Source organism: Sminthopsis crassicaudata, chromosome 3 (genome assembly GCF_048593235.1).
Source record: "Sminthopsis crassicaudata isolate SCR6 chromosome 3, ASM4859323v1, whole genome shotgun sequence".
Classification (NCBI taxonomy): domain Eukaryota; kingdom Metazoa; phylum Chordata; class Mammalia; order Dasyuromorphia; family Dasyuridae; genus Sminthopsis; species Sminthopsis crassicaudata.
Window position 1 is genome coordinate 578,590,809 of NC_133619.1, and position 25,850 is coordinate 578,616,658.

Consider the following 25,850-nt stretch of genomic DNA (forward strand, 5'->3'; position numbering starts at 1 on the left):
TATTTCCAAATGGCCTTCAGCTAGTATAGGGCTTTGGGATTTTATATTGAGGTAGACTAAGGAAACTGTATACTCTAATCTAGCATGAACTAACCTGAGCTGCCATTGACTACCAATGGTACATTGGATAGAATGCTGGACTTGCAGTAAGAAAAACCTAAATTCAAATCCTGCCTCAGATAATTACTAGCTCTGTGACTCTGGGAAATTACTTAATAGATCTAAGCCTCTGTTTCCTCATGTGTAAAATGAGGATAATAATTGCATCCTACTTCCCAAGATTGTACAAAGCACTTTGCAAACCTTAAAGCATTTTGTAAATGCTGTTGTTGTCACTATTATATACTGTAGAACTTACAAGTTTTACAAAACTGCTAGATCTGGACTCTGAGTTTGATTCTGTAACTATTTGTGTGACCTTGGGCAAGCACTTAATCTCTTTTTATTTAATTTTCTTCATCTGTAAAATGAAGGAATTGTATTGTATGTATTGGATGACTTCTAAGATACCTCAGGTCAACAAAAGTTGCTCTCCAATTAATTGTACATTTCATCTCTAAAACTTTGTATTTTAAAAACTAGTTTTCCTTTTCCTTTAATTTTTAGTGTTTATACTAATCACAGTGAAATTTATATGAGAGCCTCAATGGATTATGAGTATTTTCCCCAGAAAATCCAGAGGATTCTGGGAGAGAGGGCATAAAGGAAAATAGAAGTAGTCAGGAAGAAAGTGAGGTGGATAGAAATAAAGTGATAGGACAGGAAGCTTTGGTCTAGGATTCATTATAGCTAATAGGAATAAAATAATGCAGATGAATCTTATGATTTACAAAAAAGCTCAAATAAATGTAATCTAAGTTGATATGCTATGTGAGACCCCTGACAAAAAGACTGAATTATTTCCATAATAAAGTTTGAAACAAAGAACATGTATTTCCCTTTTAGATTTAATGATTATTACTTGGCAGATTTTTTTAAAAAATAGCTATGGTTGGATTATTGCAAGTAAAACAAAACTTTATGTATAATGTTTCATGATCTATATCAAGATACTCTTTATAATTAATAAGAAAGTTTCAGCTGGGGATAAATTTTTCTTTACATCTAATTATAATAACATCTTTGCTTCAGATCTGAAATGCTGGCTCTACATGGTAATTAATAGACACTAACATTATACGTGATATTGAAATCCATCCTGTCCTTAAACTGAAGAAAGTTTAACTTTAGAGCATATTGGTGGTAATGTTGAAAAGAGAACTATAACTATTCAATAAGTACCAATATAGAATTAAAACCATAGCACAACAATTTATCACTGGATTCAGTAACTTGAAATAATTATGTCTAAAACAAGAATGGGAACTGCTACTATTGTCTATATGTTTGAAAGTAAGCCAATTTCTTTTGGACCAATTTTATGCAGTTGGAAATTTTTCCTGATTCTCATACAAAATAACACAGTCTAGTATATAATTTCAACAGTCACTAGTAATAACAAAAACAGTAATAATAACAATAATGATAGTAATAATAATAATTTCAAACTGCACCTGGAGATACACCAATCATACTTTCAATGAATTTAGGGAAGATGAGTTTATAATCTAGCATTTTTATTCAACTACAAAAAAGCATTTTTTATCCATCATGCAAATTTGAGTGCAAAATAATTATATAACAACTTTTTTCAGATTCATAAAAAAAATTAAGAAGAATGAGATAACAACAATAATAGTCCTCTGAAAGTTCAACTTATACTCCATATTGTAAGTGGAGATTCATGACAAAGTAAAGAACTGCCATCTAGAATGATGGGTAGAGGGAGTTAGTGAATCTTGAGACTCCAGAATAGCTGTGCAAACCTATTATAAACTCTGCAACACTGGCCATTTGGGATCCAACAATTTGAATTGAAGGGAGATGATGCTAGATGGTTCAATACATACAATGGAGGGCTAGACTTGGAGTCAGAAATATTTTACCATAGTCATTTATTGTGTAACATTGGGCAAGTCACTTAACCACTTGAAACCTCAGTTTTCTTATCTGTAAAACTGGAAATAACATTCACTTCACTTTGAAAGGTCATCATGAAGCTCAAATGAGTTAATATAGGTCAAGTGTTTTACAATTCTTAAAATTCTATATAAAAGCTAGCTAGTAATAGTAACATCACCCTGCTCAATGTGATGTACCAGCTCCAGAGAACCACAAAAATAGGACAACATAGTTACTTGAAACCTTCATAATGATCAGCTTGACAAAGAGGATAGTTAAATGAGTAGAAAAACTCCTTTGGTATCACAAACAGATAAGGCAAACAGGAACAAATATAAAATGCCAATATACTACCTGCTGGAAAAGTTTCAATACAGATGCCACTGACCACAAATACACATGTAAAGGACTGAAGACAAGAATAATTTCCCTATTTGCCAGTATTATTTAATAGCAACATTATAGCTAAAGCTTAAATTAATGATTAGAGCTTTATACTGTTTTTGTCAACAGTATCCTCGAACACAAGCAATGTATTGGCAACCAATAAAGAGTAATTGTAAGAAGTAATTTGATCCCTAACCTTATATTAGCTAGAATAAGATGTAAAACTAAGGAGCTGTTAAGATCTGCAGAGAAAAAATTGAAGAACTTGAGGACACTGAAAATCTTCACTTAATGCAAATTCCATAAATTGTACTCAAAAGTGAAACATTAACAAAAGAAAACCATTAAAGGAGATTGAAAAGGACTTTGGTATACTTAGATTGGAAAAAAAAAATTGAGTTCAATGGCATGCATCCAACTAGCAGATCAATTACACTTAACTTTAATTTTTCTGCAAAACTGTAAAGTGGTAGGTGCAGATAAGATCAATAATGATAGGCTCAAATTCTTCACATTGCATAGAAACTACTAGTAAGAACTTTACCAGTTACATCTCAGCCTGATCTCATCTTTCTTCAGTAAATAAGCATTTTTAAGCACCAATTATGTGCTACCCACTGAAGATATAAGTACAAAGATTGAAACAATCTCTACTTGCATAAGAGTTGAGATTCTGTTACCAAAATATGAAAACATCATTGATCACCCCATACAAATGAATTATATCCTTTTGCATTTTCTGCAAATTATTTAGCTTATGCATTATATGCATATTATACATAAAATTTCTGAAAATTCTTAATACATTTTCAAGATGTTTAGAGTTTAAAGTCTTAGATAATATAATGTCTAATTATGTTATTTATAAATTAATAATGTAATGTAAATATGTAATTAACATTGTAGTTAGCACAGGGGAGAGAGTGTTTAGTCTTGAATCAGGAAGATGAGTTCAAATTCTGCTTTAGATTTATTAGTTCTGTAACCCTCACAATTCATTTAACCTGTTTACCCCAATGTTTTAATTGTAAAAAGGCAATAATACTAATACCTACCTCTCATGGTTGTTGTGAAGATAAAAAGAGATAACATTTGTAAAGTGCCTTGCCAATCTTGAAATGGTAAATAAATATTAGCAATTATTATTAAATCATAAAATACATAAACATAAAAATAATGTATTGGATGAGGAGAGAGGTTTGAAGAAATTTAGTGTTGATTCAGTAACTATTGAACAAGTCATCCAAAAGCACCATAATATTAAATTGCCTTTATTGATTATTGCAAAACCCATAATTTAGTTCCATACTAATGGTTTGTTCATATATTGCAATTATATAAAATAGCCCAAACTATGGAGGGAAAGATAAGTGTTTGATGTCCACAAGGAAAACTTTAAAATAGATGATCACTTTTACATAGATGTCAAATACTTTAGTTTTCTTACAAAATTTAAGTCTATATTGTGTATTTGTACAACCAAAATACCAGTGTCAAGAATAATAATTTTAGAATGTAATATTATTCATGGGAAATAATTTAAGCCCATTATAGTTCTCACTGACCTTAAGATTAGTTTCCAAGCTAATGAGGAAATCAAAACAAAACATTCTACTAATCTTTTGATGTGTGTAGATGACCTTAGGCTATCTGGCTTCAGAAAACAAAACATACCTAACCAATTCAACAACTTCTTCATCATGTGGAATTATTCTCAAATTATATAAAAATGGCATTTGGACTCCCTGAACATAACATTCTTCTTATATGAAAAAGAAAGATAGAAACTGAAAGTTTTTAGCTTAATGTCAGTCAACAACTATTATGAAGTGCTTACTGTGTATTACAATACACACAGAAATGCCATGTTCTTTTCCAGACAAGATACTTTGAACATAAAATTATGAAAAAAAAAACACTAAAGTTCTTAATATACAGATTGGTGGCATATAGGCATTTTTAATTGCCTTACATTTTTAGATTTTTGAAACTATGAAATGGACTACAATAGATTTGAAAAGAATACTAACAAAAACTTGTACAATTATTGCTGTTTGTCCTTTGTTCTTTTTTATTATTATAGGTTTTTATTTACAAGACATATGTATGGGTAATTTTTCAGCATTGACAATTGCAAAACATTTTGTTCAATTTTCTCCTTCTTCCTCCCACCCCCTCCCCCAGATGGCAAGTAGACCAATACATGTTAAATATGTTAAAGTATATGTTAAATACAATATATGTATACATGTCATACAGTTGTTTTGCTGCACAAGAAGAATCGGACTTTGAAATAATATACAATTAACCTGTGAAAGAAATAAAAAATGTAGGCAGACAAAAATAGAGGGATTGGGAATTCTATGTAGTGGTACACACTCATTTCCCAGAGTTCTTTCGCTGGGTGTAGCTGGTTCTATTCATTACTGTACTATTGGAACTGATTTTTGTCCTTTGTTCTTGAAGATGAACATAACTTTGGGGAGGTGATGCCATGACATGAAAGTGAATTAGATTTAAGTGAGGGAGGGCTATGCAAAGTCACCAATCTCACTTTCTTCTCTAGCGGCATCTGGGTCCAATGGCCATATAAGGCACAGGATGACTGAAGATGAACTGTAGTGGGGAATCTTGAACTTTTTAAGCTAAGGTCTTTAATAGGCCTCAGTTTGACTGAAACAGCCACTGTTCAGTGACTAAGGCTAGGTATGAAAGAAATGAAGCAAAGAATGGCCTTTTTCATCTGGTAAAAAAAAAATTTCCCAACAATTTGGGAGGGGAAGATCATCACAATTTCTGGTCAAAACAGAAAAAATACTATATAGATATAGATATTCACTCTAAGGAAATTAGGAAAAGAAGGAAGGAAGGAAGGAAGGAAGGAAGGAAGGAAGGAAGGAAGGAAGGAAGGAAGGAAGGAAGGAAGGAAGGAAGGAAGGAAGGAAGAAAGAAAAAGAAGAGAAAAAAAACTTATACAATTTTCACAAAGCAAAGGATTGATCACCCTAAGGCACATGTAGAAATTTTAACCCTTCCTCACCAAAAGAAGCAAGAGGATTGCACAACATTCTAGGAATATATGATAAAAGAACACTAAACATAGTGCTAGAACAAGTCTTTACCTTTGTCTTGCAAAGGCAAATGACTTTACCTTGCAATAATAGAGGCTAACACAGAAACTGGAAACTGAGTGGATGCCCATCAATTAGAGAATGGCTGAATAAATTGTGGTATATGAATATTATGGAATATTATTGTTCTGTAAGAAATGATCAGCAGGATGATTTCAGAAAGGCCTGGAGAGACTTACATGAACTGATGCTGAGTGAAATGAGCAGAACCAAGAGATCATTATATACTTCAACAACAATATTATATGATGATCAATTCTGATGGGCGTGTCCACATTCAACAATGAAATGAACCAAATCAGTTCCAATAGAGCAGTTATAAACTGAACCAGCTACACCCAGCAAAAGAATTCTGGGAGATTACTATGAACCACTACATAGAATTCCCAATCCCTCTATTTTTTTCCGCCTGCATTTTTGATTTTCTTTACAGGCTAATTGTACACTATTTCAAAGTCCGATTCTTTTTGTACAGTAAAATAACTGTTTGGGTATATATACATATATTGTATTTAACTTATACTTTAACATATTTAACATGTATTGGTCAACCTGCCATTTGGAGGAAGGGGTGGGGGGAAGGAGGAGAAAAGTTGGAACAAGAGGTTTTGCAATTGTCAGTGCTGAAAATTTGCCTATGCATATATCTTGTAAATAAAAAGCTATAATAAAAAAATAAAAATTTGAAGGAAAAAATAGTAGAAGCTTACAACAGGTGCAAACTATGGTATTTGTTAAATGTAACAAAAATGGCTGACCTCTACATGAAAATTATCTAATAGATAAGATCCAAATGTGGAATCAAGAGGCCCTCCAAGAGCAGCATATACATACATTCACTAAATAATAGGTGAACAAAGAAACATCAAATAAATGATCAAGTTATGTGAATATTTTGAAGGAAATAGACTGGTGTTGATGTTAACAAGTCAGGACTAAATCATCACTATCAGGAATTACATAAGTCTAAATTCATGAAAATGCTGATTCTCCAAGGAAAAGGTAGAAACAAGGTAGTATAAGGAATTGGTGCAAAAAGTTTCACATCAAAAAGGCATAACTAAGTAAATAGAATTACATAAAATATCTCAGAACATTCCCTATCCTAAAATCAACAAACCCCCTACCTGAGATATAGACACAAAAATATTCTAGAGAACGAAATTAAATAAGCTATACTGGAACTTGACCAAGATCATAAACCCACAATCACTTGAACATAACATTGATCCACAAAAAACTTAAAAAATAATTTTAATAGATGTTGCCATACTAAATGCTCATGATCAGCAATCTATATGGAAGGAAAGACTTTCAAAATGTAGAGCCCAGTAAGGGTAGTTTCATTAATTATATTTGTATTTAACCACCATTTTATGAAGGGCAAAGTCACTTACTTTTGGCTCAATTGTCTTGCTGGTCTTCTCATTTTATTTTAAGCAATCTTGTCCCCTCTTCTGCAGCCCTTTTCTATTTTCCTTTGTTTTTCATCTTTTCAAATTAGAATGCAAATTATTTTAGGGGGGAAATAGAACTTTTTTTGGTTTGTATTTATAGCCTCAGTACTTAGCATTGTGCCTAACACATAATAGATACTTAATGATACTCATTGATAATTGGCATTTATTTTATACCTTCATTGATTCTATTTGTGCAAAAAGTTTCACATATTGTATAAATCTTCATTACCTCTTTATGTATGATTTTCCCCCCTCACAATTATGACAGACAACTTATTCTCTAGTTTTTTGTAGTATGAATTTTATGGCATTTAAAATATTAATAGTATTTTATTTTTACAAATATATGCAAAGATAGTTTTTAACATTCATCTTTGCAAAACCTACTGCCACATAGGCTTATTTTATCCACTTGTGCAAATCGCCCACAGAAAATTACATATAAAAATAATAGTAAGATAATGGCTTGTCCAAAGACTGTTTCTATGTCAACTCCATTAAATTAAAATGAGAGTAATTTTCCTATAATAACAATAATTCACATTTATATAGTTCTTAAAGCTTCACATAATAATTTCCTCCCAATAGCTTTAGTCAGCCATCAGTATTCAATTGTTTTTTCATGAAAAAAGCATTAAAATTCTATAATTCTATAGAATGAATGGATTCTCAAAGTCCAGTTGAATGACCTGCTCAGGGTTATAATATCACATGCTCTGACCTTTTTTTAGGCTTATTCCCTTAGCTTCCTGCTTGACAAACACAACAATGCATGATTTAAAGCATATCATTTTACATATCCTTTACATATTCAAACATAGAAAACAGGTAGTGAAAATGTCCAGAGTCTGAATCAGAAAATCTTCTTATTTTATATAGAACCCTTGCTAACTTTATCACTGTAGAAGTTATCTATATTAGATAGGCTGCTTGGATGAGCTGGTTCTTCACATAGCATGGTGTTTCAGTTGAATGGGTTGATCTAATGGATTTGCTACTCAAAGGGCAGCTATGCCTTCTATTATTCCCAGCTTCAAGCTTAGTTTCAATTCTCAATCAGCATACTTCTGTGCTGTTTCAAAAACAACAGTGACCTTATTTAGGCCTATATCCCAAAGAGATCATAGAAAAGGAGGAAAGACCCATATGTGCAAAAATGTTTATAGCAGTTCTTTTTGTGAAGGAAATGGAAATGAAGTGGATATCCATTAGTTGGGGAATAGTTAAATAAGTTATGGTGTATGAATGTAATGGAATTTAATTGTTCATTAAGTAAGCAGAACCAGGAGAATATTGAATATGGTATGTAATGATCAACTGTGATGAATTTGACTTGTCTATGAAATGCAGTGAATCAAGACAATTCCAATAGATATGGGATGGAAAATGTCATCTGCATCAGATAGAAAACTATAAAAATTGAATGTAGATTGATGCATAGTATTTTAACCTTTGTTTTTGCATTTTTTTTCTTTTTCATGGATTTTTCCAGGGTTATTTTGTACAACATGACAAATGTGTTTAAAAGGATTGCACATTTAACCTGTATCAGATTTCTTGCTGTCTTAGGAAGGGGAGAGGTGAGGGGGGAGAGAGAGAGATTTTAGGATTTATAAGTTTTTGTTTTGTTTTTTAAACTCTGAGGTTTTCCTGAAGGTTTATACAAATGAATGACTGGGGACAGCTGAAGAGTCAATTTTTTTCAGACAAGTTCATTTCGTTTTTCAAGTGAAAATGAGTTCCTCAAAGTCTCATATCCTTTAATATATATATATATATATATATATGTATATATAAACAATGCACTTACCCCCAAAGGGGACTCATTCTGAAAAGTTTAAAAGTAGTGCTAAATCATTATTTATACAATTTGTCTCTTACAACCTAAAAAGTAAACAATATAAACTTAATTGAAGTTATCAGTGTATTTAATGTGTAGTCTTGGATTCTCATCTCACAGATTTTTGTTTAAACACAAAAATGTCTGGATTTTATTGGTTTAAAAAAAACATCATTAAAGACATTTTCAGTGTTTGTTGCTTTATTCATATTGTATTCCATACTTATTATATTGGTCAACAAAGTTATGGAATTTTCAACTGAATTTTAACTATCAAGAATGATTTAATGGATGAACTTCTGACAACATTGCATTGTTAAAATCATTTTGTAGTAATTTCTATTTCAGTTCTAATAGCTTTCCCATGAGTGATAGTTGATATCACTATAGTCATTATTTTTCAACTAAAAAATCTGAGTCCATTTTAATGACCTACTCAGGGTTATAAAACTATATGCTAACTCTCAAATTAAGTCTACACTATGGAACTCTATCCTTTTTTTAGGCCTGTTCCTTAGCTTGCCATTTGACAAACACAGCAATGCATGATTTAAAGCATATGATTTTACTTATCCTATGTGATAAATAATATTCATATTCAACTTATTCAGAATATTTAGTTCATTTTCCTAAGGTAGACAGAATAGAATTTCAAGAAAAAAACTGCTTTATGATCTTTCTCTGTCCATTTCTCTTCCCACTGTCTTCTCCTCCATCCCCTTCCTAAAAGCATTCTTAAAACAATGACAATTAAGAATCAAAGACTCTTGTAGCTTAATTATTCCCTCTGGATTTTTGTTCAATGTGGAATTTTGTATCAAGAACATTAGTTGTGAAACCTCCTGATGTGTATTGTAGTGGGGAATAATAAAGAAATTTCATCACAGCCTTCCCTGCATCAATTAACATAAAGAGGATAAGTTCTTGTGTGAAAGCTAAATGTCTGTGTGTGTGTGTACACATATTATATATGTGTATATATATACATATATATTCTTTTTATTACTCTTTTATGTGATTTACTGTAGTTTCCTATTCCATTCAAATCAAGGGTTTGTATGATCACATTAAGTTTTAGTATAGATTATACTAGATGTCTTCTAAAGTTCCTCTAAACTCTAGGATTCTGGTTGCTATTTGTTATGCAAACATAGATTCATAGATGGAAAGTACCATAAGAAGTCACCTAGATTATTTCTTGTCTCATAACCACCTAAGAAGATAACTGCCTAGCTTTTTCTTTAAGACTATTAAAAAGGTCATTGACTTCCAAGTGTTTAGGGAGGACTTCTTAATGTCTAAATCATATCTTCTCAGAAGCAATTTAAGCCCACTTTCTCTTGTTTTATCTCCAAAGAACAGCCAATTACTATCTGTCCCCACAATATTCCAGACTTTTTTTTAATTCATTGCCATACCATGAGTTCACTTCCTTTTAAAAATTAGCTTTAACAAAATGGATGAAGGTAGTCATATTATTTTCCACTTACAAAACAATTTTTAAAGTATCCAAGCATCCTATAATCTAAATCATAAATGGGAATTCCAACTCACTTCCAGTTGATCAATGATGGACAGAGGTAGCTACACCCAGAGAAGAAACACTGGGAAGTGAATGTAAATTGTTAGCACTAATATCTGTCTGCCCAGGTTGCATGTACCTTCGGATTCTAATGTTTATTGTGCAACAATAAAATGATATTCACACACATGTATTGTACCTAGACTATATTGTAACACATGTAAAATGTATGGGATTGCCTGTCATCGGGGGGAGGGAGTAGAGGGAGGGGGGGTAATTTGGAAAAATGAATACAAGGGATAATATTATAAATATATATATATATATAAAATAAAAAAATTAAAAAAAAATAAATGGGAATAGATCAATATAGTAAATCATAGAATGGCAAAATGTTAGAGCTGTAAGCAATATTCAAATGCAGAAATGAATAAGTAAATGAAACTAATAACTAGCAGCACACAAACTCCCATATAATTGTTAATTGTACTGAGGAGCTGTCCATGGTATAAATTCATAAAAAAAGGGGGGGGGGCAGGTGAATGAACAGGATTAACCCTCAGGGTTAGCAATCAAATAGAAAAAGGTATGTTCCTTATGCCAAGTAAGTCTAGTTAGTAAATAAACCTTGTATAAGGTCAGATCTATTTGTCTTACCCTTCTTTGAAATCTTGCCTGATTTTAGGGCATATTTTCCGATCTTGTTTTTTGCTTCCACATTGCTAACTTTGAAACTTGGATATATTTCTTAACTTTGTATCCACATTTAGCTTCTACTAATTAATGTATCCCTTAATAATATCTTTGTTATTTTTGGCCTCATTTGACCTTCCATTAATTTCTGCCTCCTTGTCGCTTGAAATATCTTTGACTTTTTTGTTTCCCTCATTGTTAGTGCTTTTTTTGTAATTGAATTATCATACATATGACTGTTTACACATTATATCACTCCACTAAAGCTGTTTCCCCATGAATGCATCACTTCCAGATGTATCAAGATGTATCAAGCCTGTCTTTGAAGAGTGATCAGGGGACAGTCATGTTAGTATTCTTTGGTTACTTTCAAAGAGAATAACTAGACCAGTGGATAAATTACTAAAAAAATGTTCTAAAAGTACTTTGGACAAGGATATTGAGAAAATATAGACTGGGTATACATTTGTTGAATTTCATGGTTCCTTCTAACTTCTAAAAATAATGATGAACAAGAATAGAGCTTCCCAACTATTATCTTAGGAGATATAAAGTGTTTATATTGCTATTCAGTCATATCTAACTTTGTGTGATCCTGTGGACCATAGAGCACCAAATGTTCTCCATGAAGTTTTCTTATCAAAGATATTGGAGCAGCTGTCATTTTGTTCTCCAGGGATTAAGGCGGACAGAGATATAAATGACTTGCCCAGAATTGTACAGCTAATGTCTGAAGTTGGATTTGAACTCATGTTTTCTTATTTATACTTATACTTTAAATAAATATATACAACTTATAAAGGTAGAATTGGGTTCTTTAAATAGCATAGTAAGTATTATAATCATATTTTCTTAGACTCATAGAGCTGGAAGAAACTTTAAAAATTAGGTAGCTAAATCCCCTCATTTTACAGATGAGGAAAGTGACACCAGAAAGATTAAGCATCTTGTCCAAAATCATACAGCTTTTAGAACCACAGAGTCAGGATTTGTATTCTGGTGTGTAGAAACTCAACTGTGTCCCCATTTTCACTGTCCATTTTTAATCATTCTAATCTATATCTTGCCACTGGACACAAATGGCTCCTGAGAAAGTGAGTCTGATCACTGCAGAGCCTTCCTTCACTTAAATCCAATTCACTTCCATGTCATGGCATCACTTCTCTGATTCATGGCCCTCTTAAAAAGGATAAATAACAGAAACCCAACTGGACCTGGCCAATTGAGCAACACAACTCTTTCTTTTCTTTTCTTTTTCTTCCTTCTATTTCCTCTGTTCAAATTCCTTGCAGGTAGTCTGCCCAGAGGAATGTAAATTTTTGACATGAAATCTTGCTAGATATCTTGGGGTTAATGGGCTTGATATCTTTCTTAAGGACTATGTCTTAAACCCAAATCACTCTAGCTCTTACTGATTGACCAGCAATAGCTCTCAGGCCAAGCCCGCCTTGGTTATTGTTTGACCCCTGAATAGTTTCATCTGCCAGGTTGATATTTTTTTTGACTAGGTGAAAGTGGTCATACTCTGCCTCATTTTTTACCTAGTCCAAAACACTGATTGAGCATTGCCTCAGTCAAATTGAGACCTATTAAAGACCTTAATTTAATAAGGCCAAGGTCTCTTACTGCATTCAGACCCAAATCTAGCCACCAAGTGGTGAAGAAAAAGGTAAGGCTATTGACTTTGCATAGACCTCCCTCACTTAAATCTGATTCATTTCTATATCATGACATTAGCTCCCTTTTCCTGAAAATGAAGAACAAACAACAATATTCCACCAGTAGATTACATACTATTTGAGTTCAGAGGTTGTTAAACATTTTGTTTTTGTGTCTCCTGGGTCTATGGTGGTATCTTGCACATAACAGGTGCTTTATAAATGCTTATTGGATTGGATAAAAATAGAACACCCTGTGGGACCAGAAGCTCATCTCATAGACGTATTTAGAAAAGTCAGTCCTATTACTGATTTCTATATTGTAGTCTAGGGGCAAGAGAACAACACTCAGTGCTGAGGCACTATTGGAAGTAGTTATAAGCAATCTCAGAAATTAATTCTCCTAATATCTATTCTATTCTCATTTTCATTTTATCCAGCTTATAAGAGGATATTTGGCTTATCCAAGAGTAATATCCAAGAGTTAGAATCAAGAAGATGAGTTCAAATCTAACTTCTGATACTATATGAATCTGAGATAGTCACTTAACTTCTGACCAAGTTTTCTTGCCTTTAAAATAGAGATAATAATACCTGTTTTTCAGGATTGTTATGAGCATAAAATAATATACTACTTGGAAATTATTTTAGTCACTTTAGAATGCTATATGAATGCTTGCAATTATATTCAGTAGAATAAGTTTTTTAGCTGACCAGACATTTTCATACATCCCCCTTCTTAGTTTGTCTGAATTAAATTCCCAACTTTAATGTGGTTTCTTTGCCTCTGAGCATTCATTTTAATGATAGCTCCCACAGTGACATGAGGACAGCTTCAAAACTCTGTGGAGTAGATTCTTAATCATGGTCATAATCTTCTAAATCACAAATTACTTTTAGTCTTTGCAAGATCTTTTGTTGAGGGATATTGAATGTAGCACTGCAATGTTGGTTAAATTTTCTGTCGTGCTTTTGAAGAGTGATGTTACCTCAAATCATAATGTGATTTCTAATTAATATATGTAAGATAGAAATCACACAAAATCTTCCCTGGCTTTCTACAAAAAGAAAAAGAAAAAAAGGAGTACCACACTAGAGAAAAGTCCATTTTATGTATTATAGAATTTTATTTTTTACTTAAAGAATTTGACTGGAAATGATGTAAGAATCAAAAGGGTGAATTTATATGCTAAATCTATTATTAACTTGGACAGTGATCTTGAGTGAATGGCTAAAACTTTCATGTCTAATTTTTTCCTCTATAAAATGGAAAGAATGTTCTACCTACCTTACAGGGTTGTTTAAAGAAGGAAATATGATAGAAAGGGAACCTTATGTTTTTTTGTAAGATAATGAGAGTTAAGTGACTTATCCAGGGTCACATCTAGTAAGTGTTAAGTGTCTGAGGTAGAGTTGAATTCAGCTCCTCTTGACTCCAAGGCAGGTGCTCTATCCACTGCACTATCTGCCCCAAGGTAATCTAATTTTGACTTCATACAAGACTGTTCTCCAAAAGTACTTTTTACTTTTTTAAAAAGTATGCCATAAGAATACCAACATTATTCCATATTTTTTGTCCTCAAAAATAGAAAGCATGATTAAATCTTAGATAACCATCTTTTTCCATTAGATAAGAGCCATTCTTGCCTGAGATCCTCCCATTTACCATTTGTTCTTCCCTATGCCAGCTGAAGTTTCTTCTGCTTGCCTGTTTCCTTCATCTGTTTTCTATTAGCATTAGGGATAGGCCATATCGCTACTTCTTTGTTTCATTTGCCTTTTATATCCATATAACTTATTGTGCTTTGGTTGCCAAGGTTCCTCATTGGAGTCCTTCCCCCAGGCTTTCTCTGTTCTCAGCATTCCACATACTCATACCTTTCCCTTGATGTTTTTATCCTCACTTTCAAAACTGATCTACCCTATGTCCTAGTTGTTTTGGGACCATAATAGCTGATAGAAGTTAATCTAGGGGGCAGCTAGGTGGCACAGTGGATAGAGCACCAGCCTTGAATTCAGAAGGACCTGAGTTCAAATCTGATATCAGACACTTAACACTTCCTAGCTGTGTGACTCTGGGCAAGTCACTTAATCCCAGCCTCAGGGGGGAAAAAAAAAGAAGTTAATCTAATAGATCTCATTGGGGGTCAGAATGTTAATAATTAATAATTGCTTGCTCCGTTACTTCTTTCCAGGTAATATTTGCATTTTAACAGGAGTCTGCAGTATGTAAGTGAAGATGAGTTTTAGTTAAGGCTAATAGTACATGTAGAGGAGAAATTTGAGGGTGGCAAAGGAACCTGTAAGCTTCTTCCATAGATAGATAGATAGATAGATAGATAGATAGATAGATAGATAGATAGATGTACATAAATAAACCCCTGCAGGTCTGCAACCTGGCTGAAAGGCACACACAAAGAGAGAAATCATCACAGTTGGGGAAAAACCTAACCACATATTGTAAATCATTGTTGTTGAAAGAAGACCAGGTCTTGTGCTTTTGATATAGAAGAAAAAAATGTAAAGAAAAGTCATGATCATGGATGTTGTAAAGAACACTTTTTATTCAGGTTCAGGTCAGATAAAATGAGCTCCAAAGGTCCTTCCAATTTTGTGATTCACATTTGTAAAATGAGAAGATTATTCTCTAAAGTTCCCTCAAGCTGCAAATCCTGGGATTTTAAATAAGGTTAGCCATATCCTTGGGGATTTCCTATTCCTCCCATTCCTCACTCTTACTGGGAGAATAACCTTGTCTTGCATGCTAGTCACACCCTTAAGGCATTTCTGTCTATGTTGCTGCTTATGACAACTAAGCTTAGAAGAGAGACCAGACAGCAGGCTGGTAAATGATGCCTTCCTTCTTTTCTTCCAGCAAGAGTTGATATTAATGAACACCCTGACAGTTGGCTGATCACTTTTAGCTGGGATACTTTGAAATAACTCAGAACGACAGGTAATTTAATTAACATGGTTCAAAACAAAAGCATACCAGGAATACATAGGGCATCTGATAAAATGAGTAGAGGCAGCTCTGGACAGAATGGTAAGTTCTGTATTTTTGAAAAAGCCATAGTAACAACTACATCATGAGAGTTTAATAACGTCAAGCCTGAAGCAAGCCCCCAAACCCCTGCAATCTAAAGGATGCAAAGAATACTAATGGAAGAGATAAAACAGGCAAGTTATGATTGAAGCAAATTATGTAGATAAGGAATGTGGTATGACTCCTGAGATTAAGTAAGAGTCACTAGAAATATTAGAGATAACCTATTTATTTAAGATGATATATTCAAGACAATGACTGAATACTTTCCCCATTTTACCTGGAATTTATTTTGAAGATTATTTTTTTCTCTCTCAATATCTGTTATTTGAAACCAATCTGGATTTGAATTTACAATTTTGCTTTTCTGAGTCATTCTGAGTCACTCGGAAACTGGAGCACAGCAAATTTGGGAGTCAGAGGCTATCTCAAGATATATGAGAGTTAGGAAAGTCAAGAGCAAGCTCCTGTCCCTGGGAGCTCCTGGGCTTAGTACTCTCTCTGAATCTGTCTCTGTCTCTGTCTCTGTCTCTGTCTCTCTCTGTGTGTCAGTCTCTGTCTGTCTGTCTCTTTCATATTTTCATTTTTCTAAGGTATTCATAATTAGCCTCTTTGATGAGTTTACAACTCTCAGAAGTTCTTATGAAGGTGAACAATCCATACACAATGAAATCATTGTGTCTTCCCATTTGGGATTATTTACAGAATGATTATACAATTATGGATAATTCATGGCAGGCATTCCCCTTCTTAATTTTTTGTTTGCCTGTGGGCCATTTTCCTGTTAATTAGCATGTTCACCAGATTGTGAGGGGAAGAGAAATAAAAGGAAAAACTCAGGCCAGACAATTTTGGTCTTAATTATCAATTTGTGTTAAAGAAGGTTAAAGGTATTAGCAAAATTAGATTCTTGGAATTATCTTCAAAATTCAGTTATCCAAATTTTCTTCTTGTCATGTATAATTGAGACTTATCTGTACTTATAAATTTGTCAATAATTCCTCATCTTAATATTTGGAGGTGTTTATATAGCTGGTTATGAACCCCAGATATGACTGGACCTCTGATTTCCTTAGTAGGGAAAATTCAAGTGAAGAAACTCTATCAATATAATTTGATGTCTCTCTGCAATTTACAGTCCCAGAGAATTGCCTATATCCCCAAATAATTGCCAAGGGTCACAAAGCCAGTATATCTTTTCCTGGCTTCAAGACCAGCTCTGGTCCACATTGTCTCTCCAATGAACCATGGAATTTCAGTATTTTCACCCAAGTGCTCTTAGCTAATCCTGAAACTAGTGCTAAATATAGAAGAAAGTTTAGTATATTTCTGTTATGGGCCAGAACTCTGAAACAAGGATTCTTACAAGGTGTTAAGTCAGTAGAATTGATGAGACAATGGTTATCTAGTTTAGCATGGTGCTTAATAGTTCTCTAAATTCAGTATGGTTGATTTAATCTTCCAACAAATAATGGTTTCCTAGTGATATGATTGGTTTATACTCAGTGTAAAGTATATAAGCTTGGAACCTCAGCCAGAGTCAGGGCAGAGAAGACAAAGCATTGGAGGCAGAAGCTCAAGCTCTGGATTGGAGGTAGAAGCTCAAGGTGGGAACCAAGGAGAGAGATTCATTCCATATTCAGTCAGACTCCTTCCTGGTGGCTCTCCTAGGGCACTGAGAGACAGATTCATTCACTCCATTTCACACCACTGTGGTGGCAGACTTTCCTCATTCACTTCTCCACTGAAACCAAAACTCTGGAAGACCTCTAAGAAAACTAGTTGAGCCCCAAGTGAAGGAGTTAAGACTTTGAAGGAGATAATAAAGAATTTGGACTTTAACATCTGGCTATTCCTGTGATGATTAATCTCCTGAAAAGAAGGCTGCCCCAGAGACTTCCAGAAAACCCAACCAAGAACATTACAGATTTCTCCTAGAATAAGGGGTTCTAACTTGAGATTCATGAATATTTTTTAATTGATAACTATTTCAATATACTTAGCTTCTTTTGTATTCACATAATTTTTACTCTATGTATTTTCAAACATTATCCTGAGAATTGATCTATAACATACACACACACACACACACACACACACACACACACACACACGATAAGAATCTCAGCTCTAGGGGGAGAGCTTTGGATCACCAGAGTGCCTTGTGTTTATGGATACACTGCAAAATGCCTTGATCTTTGTTCCCAGGAAAAAGGACATCCCATAATGATATTTTGTGTCATGCTCAGCTGGAAAAAGGGCCACTAAACCATACATAAGGATCACAGCCATTACATAAGAATCAATAAATAAACATATATTAGAAAAATCACACATTAATATATCTATTTTAAGTTATTTTGTTAAATATTTCCCAATTACAGTTTAATCCAATTTGAGAACACTTGAGAAAGTTGTGAACTGCATCTATCTTTGAAAGCCTATTTTACACCTCTTTGGGAAAAAAAAAAATTATCATTTCATAGAGAGTTGAACCCTGGGCAGGGTGGGGAAGGGAGGTCCACAGGGCCTACTTCTGAAATCCAAGATCTGCTTGATCTACTTGATCCATAGTATTTAAATACTACTTGAGTGATCCATATCAAATCAATTGATTTTTCCGGGCTTTCTCATTGGAAAAACAAAGCTCTTAGATCCAATACAGCAAATTTACAAGATGCTTGAATGTTCATGAGCTACAACTTAAGTGTAGAATTAGTTTTAATTCACAGAACAGTGCCTTTGGAAGTAGAAAAAAGCAGATCAGTGGTAGCTTCTACATCTGGTTGCCAGTGATCCCAAAATATCAATGGAATTATCATTTCAAGTAGACAATTTAATAATTTAAAAGAATTAAATGTCAACCCCTTCCTCATGTGTTAAGTATGCTGGGCATTGCGGATACAAACCTTTTTAAAATGACAGTTGCTATTCTCAGAGAATTTATAGTCTCATAGTGGGAACATGGCATGTAAAAAAGTATAGTTCGCCAGGGCCAAGACACAGAGCTAAAGTGAGTATTCTAGGAAAAAAATAAGAGAAAGGAAACAATGCATTTCAGCTTCAAATATTAAGACTATTTCCAAATTAACACAAGTAGAGAGTAAAAGAAAATTAATTTTCCCCCTTTTTTATTAATTTTTATACTTATTTTATTTGGCAGTACATATGCATAGGCAATTTTTTTTTTTTTTTTTTTTTTTTTTACAAAATTGTCCCTTGTACTCCCTTCTGTTCCGAGTTTTTCCTTTCCTTCCTTTCACCCCCTCCCCTAGATGGCAGGCATTCCCATACATATTAAATATCTTATAGTATATCTTAAGTACAATATATATGTGCAGAACCGAATTTTGTTGTTGTTGTTGTTGCAAAGGAAGGATTGTATTCACAAGGTAAAAATAATCTGGGAAGATAAACAAAACAAAACAAAAGAAAAAAACAATGCTCATAGTTTACACTCATTTTCCAGTGTTTCTTTTCTGGATGTAGCTGATTCTGTCCATCATTGATCAATTGGAATTCAATTAGCTCTTCTCTATGTTGAAGATATCCACTTCCATCAGAATACATCCTCATAGAGTATCATTGTTGAAGTATATAATGATCCCCTAGTTCTGCTCGTTTCACTCAGCATCAGTTGATGTAAGTCTCTCCAAGCCTCTCTGTATTCCTCCTGTTGGTCATTTCTTATAGAACAATAATATTCCATAACATTCATATACCATAATTTACCCAACCATTCTCCAATTGATGGACATCCATTCATTTTCCATCTTCTAGCCACTATGAAAAGGGCTGCCACAAACATTTTGGCACATACAGGTCCCTTTCCCTTCTTTAGTATTTCCTTGTGATAGAAGCCCAGTAGTAGCACTGCTGGATCAAAGGGTATGCACAGTTTGATAACTTTTTGAGCATAATTCCATATTGCTCTCCAGAATGGTTGGATTCTTTCACAACTCCACCATGTATTAGTGTCCCAGTCTTCCCACATCCCCTCCAACATTCATCATTATTTGTTCCTGTCATCTTAGCCAATCTGACAGGTGTGTAATGATATCTCAGAGTTGTCTTAATTTGCTTTTCTCTGATCAATAGTGATTTGGAACACTCTTTTATATGAGTGGAAATAGTTTTAATTTCATCATCTGAAAATTGTCTGTTCATATCCTTTGACCATTTATCAATTGGAGAATGGCTTGATTTCTTATAAATTAAAGTCAATTCTCTGTATATTTTGGAGATGAAGCCTTTATCAGAACCTTTAACTGTAAAAATGTTTTCCCAATTTGTTACTTCCCTTCTAATATTGTTTGCATTAGTTTTGTTTGTGCAGAAACTTTTTAATTTGGTGTAATCAAAATGTTCTATTTTGTGATCAATAATGCTCTCTAGTTCTCCCTTGGACACAAACTCCTTCCTCCTCCACAAGTCCGAGAGGTAAACCATCCCATGTTCCTCCAATTTATTTATGATTTTGATCTTTATGCCTAAATCTTGGACCCATTTTGATCTAATCTTAGTATGTGGTGTTAAATGGGGTCCATGCCTAGTTTCTGCCATACTAATTTCCAGTTTTCCCAGCAGTTTTTGTCAAATAATGAATTCTTATCCCAAAATTTGGGATCTTTGGGTTTGTCAAACACTAGATTGCTATTTTTATTCACTATCTTGCCCTGTGAACCTAACCTATTCCACTGAGCAAGTAGTCTATTTCTTAGCCAATACAAAATGGTTTTGGTGACTGTTGCTTTATAATACAGTTCTAGATCAGGTACAGCTAGACCATCTTCACTTAATTTTTTTTTCATTACTTCCCTTGAAATTCTCGACCTTTTGTTGTTCCATATGAATTCTGTTGTTATTTTTTCTAGGTCATTAAAATAGTTTCTTGGAAGTCTGATTGGTATAGCACTAAATAAATAGATTAGTTTAGGGAGTATTGTCATCTTAATTATATTTGCTCGGCCTATCCAAGAGCACTGAATGTCTTTCCAATTATTTAAATCTGGCTTTATTTTTGTGGCAAGTGTTTTGTAATTTTGCTCATATAATTCCTGACTCTCCTTTGGTAGATATATTCCCAAATATTTTATACTATCAAACGTTATTTTGAATGGAATTTCTCTTTGTATCTCTTGCTGTTGGATTGTGTTGGTAATGTATAAAAATGCTGAGGATTTATGTTGATTTATTTTGTATCCTGCAACTTTGCTAAAATTCTGAATTATTTCTAATAGCTTTTTAGCAGAGTCTTTGGGGTTCTCTAAGTATACCATCATGTCATCTGCAAAGAGTGATAATTTGATTTCCTCATTTCCTACTCTAATTCCTTGAATCTCTTTCTTGGCTCTTATTGCCGAGGCTAGAGTTTCTAGTACTATATTGAATAGTAATGGTGATAGTGGGCAACCTTGTTTCACTCCTGATCTTATAGGGAAAGGTTCTAGTTTATTGCCATTACATATGATGTTTACTGAAGGTTTTAAATATATGCTCCTTATTATTTTAAGGAATAGTCCATTTATTCCTATACTCTCAATCGTTTTTAGTAGGAATGGATGTTGGATTTTATCAAATACTTTTTCTGCATCTATTGAGATGATCATATGGTTTTTATTAATTTGATTATTAATATGGTCAATTATACTAATAGTTTTCCTAATATTAAACCAGCCTACATTCCTGGTATAAATCCCACTTGGTCATAGTGTATTATCCTGGGGATGATTTTCTGAAGTCTTTTTGCTAATATCTTATTTAAGATTTTAGCATCAATATTCATTAAGGAAATTGGTCTATAGTTTTCTTTCTCAGTTTTCAATCTACCTGGTTTAGGTATCAGTACCATGTCTGTGTCATAAAAGGAATTTGGCAGGACTCCTTCAATCCCTATTTTTTCAAATAATTTACATAGCATTGGAGTTAGTTGTTCTTTAAATGTTTGGTAGAATTCACCTGTAAATCCATCTGGTCCTGGGGACTTTTTCTTAGGAAGTTAGTTAATAGCTTGTTCTATTTCTTTTTCTGAGATGGGACTATTTAGACTACTTACTTCTTCCTCTGTTAATCTGGGCAAGCTATATTTTTGAAGGTATTCTTCCATTTCTGTAAGGGCCCTTTAAATGGGTGCCACAGTGCATCGGGAGATTGAGGCCCAGAAATAATTTCTCTGGATATTAGGACTGCCCTTGGGCGGGATCCTGGCCATATTGAGATAGTTTTGTAATGGGTAACTCTCTCGCTGATTGGCTGTGTGTGTGACCTCACAGGCCCTATATAAGCCCACTGCAGGCAGCAACCGCCCTCTTTAACCTCCTGCTGTTCACCCTGGCTCCCCAGCCTGGGTGGCCAAGCCAAGATGGGTAGCCAAAAGAGGTAAGGGTTTTGGTAGTGAACACATGGGTCTTCTGACCAGGTGTTCACTTGGGAACCAACAAGTCAGGGCATCAGTTAGGGCATTATGTGAGTAGGTATAATAAAGGCTTTTAAGATTACATGTGGTTGTTCTTGAGTGCGCTACCGGTTACTAAGCTATAGATTCAAGAGATTGTGGCCAGAGACCTTAGAAGGCCTCAGAGGAGGCGAGCCGGGTAGAGCTCACACTGCAAAGGACAGTGGTCAAAGGTGCTCTGGTGGGTCTAGGACAGACTAGTAATTGTAACTGCCAGGAGAGCACGTTACAAATGGCGCCCAACGTGGTGGACGCATAAGAAATTATCAGGTTTTGAAAATATTTAATATTCAGAATTAAGATTCTGAAAGATCCGGTAGAAACGCCACTTAAGAGGGAAGACAGAGAAGCAATATGGACCCAGGTAAATCTGGGATCAGACTCAAGGACACAGCTGAACATAATGCTTGTATAAAGAGGTTAAAGAGCCAGATGGAAGATCTTTTAACAAAGATCACCACTGAAGAACAGCAGGAAGCTTGTAATCAAGCTCCACAAAGGCTATCCCCACACCTATTAGATATAGCTCGGAGAGGGAGCAACCTAGAGCTAGTGCGTATGTATGACAGTATAGAGTACGAAATGCCACAGCAAGAGTTGCTGGAATTGCAGGTTAAACTACAGATTGAGCTAGAGAAAGAAGAAAAAGCTAGGTTACTACAGATAGAACAGGAAGAGTTCAAACCAGTGGCTGAAACTAAGGAAGGAAATAAACGAACCACATGGACTAAAGTTGTAGAAATTCTTCTTAGCGTTTTGTTGGTTTACCTCCTGCATTGTTGTTTTAAGGAATTTATTGATTACTCTTTCATTGAGAAGAAGTTTAGTTCTTTTTATGTGCAAAGCTCAGGTTTGATTTTAAATCAGCCTTTGGGGAATTTTCCAATTCTTCCCTCTGCCTCACCTTCTTGGGCCAAGGGAGAAGGGGGAGGAGGAAAAGGAAGGGCGATAATACCATCAGCACTGCCCATTAATCCATTCAAAACTCCTGTGTCTTCATTTCAAAAGACAGGAGTAGGCTTTATGCCCCAAGGCAAAAAGGAATTGTGGGGTATTGAGTATAATCAGAAAAGTTTTAAAAATACAGTTGAGTTAATTTCTAAGAAACCTTACAGGGACAAGACCTTGCAGTTAGAGAGAGTGGAGTTTTATACTTGTAAAACTGCTAGGATCGTCTTTGGAGAGTTGAAACTCCTCTTTTCTTACCTCGTGGATTTTCCACTTCCACAGGTGAGCTTGATTTCCCAACCCCCTACGGGTACTTATAAAACAGTGTTTATGTCTAGAATGGGTTGGAAAATTGTTTTAATCACTAGAATAAATAGACAGTGTGTGATCTTTGACCCAGGAGGAAAAGTAATATCAGATTTATTGATTCACACTCCTGAAGTACAATTCGGTATCAGAAATTCAAACTTTGATTTTTAGGCAAAAGAATTCAGGGATATAGCCGAGTGTTCTAGTAAAGTCATTACTGCACAGACTATCCCCAAGATCTTCTCTTCTAAACAAGAGAAGGGAATTTTGGGATATGTGATTGCTTACAATTTTAAATTTTGATTTTACATTTTAAAACATTTTTGATTTTACATCTTCAAAGTATTTTGATTTTACATTTTAAAGTTATTTTGGTTTTATATTTTTAATCTATTTCGGTTTTACACTTTTAAATTATTTTGGTTTTACATTTTTAAATTCTTTGCATTTTACCGTAGCAATGCACTTCGGGCATACACAGAAAGTGTAGCTAAGTGACAAACTGACTTTTGTTCATCTTTTTGACAACAACTTTGTTTCCACTGTGATGTGGAAAGGCCTGGATGGCATTTGGAAAGGCCCAAGTTGGGCCCCGGAGACATTCCTTCCTAGGTGCAGATCCAGCAGCAGAGTTCATCCCCACCAGAGACATTTGTAACCTGGGGATCCAAGAGAAGGACCAGACAACAGCCCAGAGGGACCAGCCAGATGTCCGCAGCCCTTCAGACATTGATGGCAGCGATGCCCCTCCTGACCGGAACACCAGAGACACCAGACACAGTTCCAGTGTTGCAGCTGAAATGGACTGTTTTGGGTGATACACAATATAAAGACTGTAAATAGACAATGGGCCTGCTTGCTTCTCCCGTGGCCACTTGCCATATGGTGGCCTGGGAAGAGGCTTTGCCCTATGCTTTCTATTGAAGGACTATGCTTTTAAATAAGTGGGTGAAAAACCAACACACCCACCTGCCGTTGTTATTGAGACAATGTTACTGGACATGACTTTGCTTATGTGCACCTGTGAAACTAGAATTGTTCTAGAATTGTGAAAAGTGCAATAGAGAATTGTGATAAGCTAGAATTGCTCTAGAATTGTGAAAAGTGCAATAGAGAATTGTGATAAGCTAGAATTGCTCTAGAATTGTGAAAAGTGCAATAGAGAATTGTGAGAAACTAGAATTGTTCTAGGATTGTGAAAAGTGCAATTGAGAATTGTGATAAGCTAGAATTGTTCTAGGAGTGTGAAAAGGGCAACAGAAAATTGTAAGAAACTAGAATTGGTCTAGAACTGTGATAAATGTAACTAGAATTGTGACAACCTACCTACTGATATTTGTTAACTAGAATTGTGATGTTTTACCTTGTTGACTTCCCACCTCAGTGTTGACATCCTACCTCATTGGCATCCAACCTCTTTGGCCTATTATCTCGAGTATGACTTTGATGAATGGGTTGAACATTTGGGCCTGGTTCTTATTGTCATACTTCTGTTTACTGATCTGCTGCTTTGTACCTCCTTGGGCATAACACTGTCATCTCATGGATCAAGTGAACTATAGCTGGTGCTAAAAGTTTAGCTTGGTGAGATGTGCGGTTCCCGCAAAACAAGAGAAAGGGAATTGTAAGGGCCCTTTAAATGGGTGCCACAGTGCATCGGGAGATTGAGGCCCAGAAATAATTTCTGTGGATATTAGGACTGCCCTTGGGCGGGATCCTGGCCATATTGAGATAGTTTTGTAATGGGTAACTCTCTCGCTGATTGGCTGTGTGTGTGACCTCACAGGCCCTATATAAGCCCACTGCAGGCAGCAACCGCCCTCTTTAACCTCCTGCTGTTCACCCTGGCTCCCCAGCCTGGGTGGCCAAGCCAAGATGGGTAGCCAAAAGAGGTAAGGGTTTTGGTAGTGAACACATGGGTCTTCTGACCAGGTGTTCACTTGGGAACCAACAAGTCAGGGTATCAGTTAGGGCATTATGTGAGTAGGTATAATAAAGGCTTTTAAGATTACATGTGGTTGTTCTTGAGTGCGCTACCGGTTACTAAGCTATAGATTCAAGAGATTGTGGCCAGAGACCTTAGAAGGCCTCAGAGGAGGCGAGCCGGGTAGAGCTCACACTGCAAAGGACAGTGGTCAAAGGTGCTCTGGTGGGTCTAGGACAGACTAGTAATTGTAACTGCCAGGAGAGCACGTTACACATTTCATTTAAGTTATCGAATTGATTGGCATAAAGTTGAGCAAAGTAGCTCCTAACTATTGTTCTAATTTCCTCTTCATTAGTGGTGAGTTCTCCCTTTTCATTTTCAAGACTAACAATTTGCTTTTTCTCTTTCCTTTTTTTAATCAGGTTTACTAAAGGTTTGTCTATTTTGTTGGTTTTTTCATAGAACCAACTCTTA